The sequence below is a fragment of the Apium graveolens genome, chromosome 6 (genome assembly GCF_009905375.1).
Source record: "Apium graveolens cultivar Ventura chromosome 6, ASM990537v1, whole genome shotgun sequence".
NCBI classification, from domain to species: domain Eukaryota; kingdom Viridiplantae; phylum Streptophyta; class Magnoliopsida; order Apiales; family Apiaceae; genus Apium; species Apium graveolens.
The window spans coordinates 118,090,423-118,095,279 of NC_133652.1; the positions used below are offsets into that span (position 1 = coordinate 118,090,423).

Genomic DNA, 4,857 nt, shown 5'->3' on the forward strand with positions numbered 1-4,857 from the left:
CGCTGCTGTCTGAAATCATATCGCAATATAAGAATCTTGAACCATAACGCGAATTACACTAATACCTGATATACCGAAGCACTCAACCTCTCGACGTTCTATCTTTCTATTCCTTACTTCTAATCCTAACCCTCTACCCATTTCCGTCAACCTAGGCTTGTGTCAGTGACTTATAACTTGTAGCACTGATACCAAACCTGTGGCGCCCTCCAAACCCGGGTCAGAAGTTTGGGGTCCACATACACACCTTATTCATAACCTTCTTATAACAATAATAAAGATAATAATAATATGCAGTGACCCTACTTACCAACTACCAAGGATCGCAACAGGTTAAAGTATGCACACAAGCCGAACACATACTTATATTACAAACCGTTTAAATCCCAACTATCCAAACTCAGAACTGAGTATTAAACATTATTACAAACTTTTACAGACTTAAATTATCCCAAAAGAAGCCTACCAGCTCAGCTCAATCAACCTGAACCCCTAGCTCTTGCGCTGGACTGGGGATCCTCGGTACCAACCGGTTCCTTCTTAACTAGAAAAGAACAGAAACAATATCGCACAAATGAGCTAACTAGCTCAGCAATTCACAATGACAAAACTGAGAATAATGATCATCAAGTGAATATGGTTATGATATCAAGTGAACAGTGGATTATGATTTAGAATTGGACATTATACTTATATTTTGAAAATTAAGGTTAGGCTGCTGATCAGTCACGCACTAACCCCGAGCAAAGCACACATCATTGCTCTAACTACTGGATCCAAGGCGCACATTGGCCTAACTTGACCATTATACGGTCTGACCACGAATCTGGTCCACAATTTTATAAAAATAATCCAATTCTAACATAATAACAGAATGAACAATAATAAATAATAACCAGAATCATTAATAACAATGAGTGCTTAACAATGAAAGGGTTTCAATCCTTGTATGGATCACTAAGGTAATTTCAAAGCATAAATGCTGGGTAATGAAAGAATTGGATAAAAAAGGAATCAACATTTCAGGGTTTCAAAGATTTGGGTTTTCAAAGCATAAAATACAATGGGTTGAGTATATAAGTAATTCAGTTCAGTGTTTGGTTTTTAGTTTGCATGTATTTGTGGAGTAGTATCGTAGATTTGTGGTTCGTGTTTGGGGTATATGATAAGTGGCATTTTATACCACTTAGAACGTCTTAAAATGGCTTAAATTGGTGTCTTGAAATCAAGTATTTTGTGTATTTGATGCGTTTTTCTAGTGTTTATGCATTTCAGGGTATTAGTTGCATTTCGGAGAAGGAATCATCAAGAATAAGCCTTGGCATGTGTTCACCATTGCGAGAGGAAAAGAATGGGCAGATTACGGCAAAGAAACGGAGCAAACCTGGAAATTTTCCAGTAGGGTCCTGCGCGCCCGCGCAGCAATGCTGAGCGGCCGCGCAGCAGCCTTGCGCGCCCGCACAGAAATGCTGAGCGGCCGCGCAGGGTCGGGGAAAAAGCTGAATTATTTTAGACTTCTACTTCTGTTTAGCTTCCAACTTCTATGTAATCTGAGTTTTATGGGACTATTATATAAGTAGATTGGAGACGTTTTTCACAGAGTATTAAAAGGAGATTATGTTTTAGATTGTGTTTTGCAAGAAGCGAAGGAGATAGGGAAGAAGACCGATTTAGCACACAGCAACGAAGAGGAAGCATATATTCTTGTGATTCTTGTTTCGTTGTAACGTTGGATGCTAGTTTTCTTGCTTTGACTTATTTACTCTTGTGACGTACTCTGTTTTAATATAATCAGTTTAGTTGATATTTTCTTGTGTTTGTTTATCATGATTTCATATGAACCCATGATGGCGATAAGTTCTATTATGGGCTAATCGTGATCATGGGGTTGCAACGGATTTATTATGAAATTCTCTAGTTAATTGTTTAAAACTTTAGTGTGTGATGATTGCATGATATCTAGTATTGGTTGTGCGTATTCGTCTTATGTGCGTCGCGAACATATAAGATAGGGTGTTAATCTCTTGTGAAACGACGGTGGATCTTGAGATTTAGAACTTGCCATGCTAGCATAGGTTCATGTACGTTGTGCATGATTAGTGGGTAATTCTAACAGTTTTATTTGCCCTATGTAATCAAAAGGAATAATTTGTGCTTAAATCGTTGTGTTGTCAATTTCTGTAGACATATAGGAACTCAACATAATTGATGACTATTCAACTTCTATCTTAATTGTGGATGTTTGGTAGAATGGTATTAGTACAATGAAAGTTGGCTTTTATCAGTTTCGTGTTATTCGATTAATATCATCACTGTCACATGATAAAGGTAATAACTATGGCTATAGAAGGAAGTAATAATGAAGTTGTGATCTCATGAGTGTTTTATTATTGATAAATTGAAGTGTTAGTTAAGTGGTTAATTAAGTAGTTAATTATAGTTAATATTTGATCAACAATTTTAAGTGTTATCTTAACATTGAGAAGTAATCATACATTGGTGAGTGAGTTTAATTAGACAATAAATTAGTCTGAGTCTCTGAGGGAACGAACTAGAAAGTATTCTATATTACTTGCGAACGCGTATACTTGCGTGAATATTAGTGCGTGATTTCGCCCTAACAAGTTTTTGGCGCCGCTGCCGGGGACTCGGCGTATTTGTTTAGTTTATGTACTTACCATCATTGGTCATTAGGACTCAGTGATTAGGACGTAGTAGTTAATTACTCTTTTCGGTTGTGTTTCAGGTACTTTAGCAACCGTTTATGCAAACTCGTTCTCGTGCTCGCAAGAGGACCTTAGATACAGCTGAGGAGAAAGACGAAGTTCTTGATACCCCGGAGAAGTTAGATTTTGAGGATTCGGATTCAGGAACTGAGCAGAAAGAACCAGTAAACATGGGAGATCGTATTGTTCAAGCTGATCCAGCTCTTATGGATTTTTCTCGGCCTAAAATTGATGACATTCAGTCAAGCATCCTTCATCCGGCTATTCAAGCTAACACCTTTGAAATCAAGCCGGGCACTATTCAGATGGTGCAGAATTCTGTTTCTTTTGGAGGAGGGCAACTGAAGACCCCAACATGCACATAAGGAATTTTGTCGAGATCTGCAGCACTTTTAAGTATAATGGCGTGACTGATGAGGCTATCAAGTTGAGGCTTTTCCCATTCTCACTGAGGGATAAAGCTAAAGACTGGTTACATTCTGAACCAGCTGGGTCCATCACTACGTGGCAAGATCTTGCGCAAAAGTTTCTGGTGAAGTTTTATCCAATGGCAAAGACTGCTGCTATGAGGAGTGCTCTTACTCAGTTTGCGCAGCAACCTACAGAATCTATGTGCGAGGCTTGGGAACGCTACAAGGAAATGTTGAGAAAATGTCCACATAATGGAATGCCGGATTGGATGGTAATCACTGGTTTTTATAATGGTTTGGGGGCCCAATCTCGGCCCATGCTCGATGCAGCAGCTGGAGGCGCCTTATGGGCTAAAAGCTATACTGAGGCGTATAACCTTATCGAGACGATGGCTGCAAATGAGCATCAAAACCCAACTCAGAGGATGACATCAGGAAAGGTAGCAGGTATTCTGGAAGTTGATGCAGCCACCGCTATTACAGCCCAGCTCCAATCGCTATCAATGAAGGTTGATTCTTTGGCTACGTATGGAGTTAATCAAATAGCTATGGTTTGTGAGCTTTGTGCAGGTTCTCATGTTACGGATCAGTGTTCTCTTGTCAACGAATCTGTTCAGTATGTGAATAATTATCAGCGACAACAGCAGCCTGTACCAGCGACCTATCATCCTAACAACAGAAATCATCCAAATTTCAGCTGGGGAAATAATCAGAATGCTATTCAGCCACCATATCAGCAAGGAGTGAGTAAACAGTTTAACCCACCTGGATTCCAGCAACCACAGCAGTATGCTACAAGGCAATCATATCCTCAACAGGGAAGTGCAGCTGCACCTACTAGTGCTGATTTTGAGGAACTTAAGCTGTTGTGCAAGAGTCAGGCGGTTTCTATCAAGACCTTGGAAAATCAAACCGGTCAATTAGCCAATGCAGTGCTCAATCGTCAACCTGGCACTCTTCCCAGTGACACGGAAGTACCAGGCAGGAAGGAAGCCAAAGAGCAAGTCAAGGCTATTACCTTAAGGTCTGGAAAAGTAGCTGATGCTGAAAAGGCAAAAGAAGTCGAAGCTGAAGTTAGAGATGAAGAATCTAAGCAAAGGGAGAAAGCGGCGGAACCAAGGAAGACTACTGTTGAACACACTCTGCCTGAGGCTAATACAGGGGAGAAACAGCTCTATCCTCCACCACCTTTTCCTAAGAGATTGCAGCAACAAAAGCTGGATAGACAGTTCGGGAAGTTTCTGGAGGTGTTCAAGAAACTTCACATCAATATACCTTTCGCTGAGGCTCTGGAACAAATGCCTAGTTATGCGAAGTTTATGAAGACTATTCTTTCAAGGAAGGTGAAACTGGATGACCTTGAAACCGTTGCTCTCACGGAAGAATGTAGCGCGGTTCTGCAACAAAAGTTACCACCAAAACTGAAAGATCCAGGAAGCTTCACCATTCCTTGCACCATTGGCAATCTAACTTTTGACAAGTGCCTTTGTGATTTGGGAGCAAGCATTAATCTGATGCCGTTGTCGATCTTTAAAAAGCTGGATCTGCCTGATCCAAAACCCACATACATGTCGCTACAATTGGCGGACCGTTCCATTACGTACCCAAGGGGCATAGTTGAGGATGTGCTCGTCAAGGTGGATAAGCTCTTCTTTCCTGCTGATTTTGTTATTCTGGATTTTGAGGAAGATAAAAAGATTCCCATAATCTTGGGGAGGCCT

General features: G+C 40.4%; 1 non-coding gene across 1 annotated transcript; it reads right to left on the reverse strand.

Moving 5' to 3' along the window:
- Positions 1 to 3,288: 3,288 nt before the first annotated feature.
- Positions 3,289 to 3,395, reverse strand: LOC141669810 (small nucleolar RNA R71). The gene has a single exon (XR_012554068.1). It is a non-coding gene; the product is annotated as a small nucleolar RNA R71 (small nucleolar RNA).
- Between the last annotated feature and the right edge of the window lie 1,462 nt (positions 3,396 to 4,857).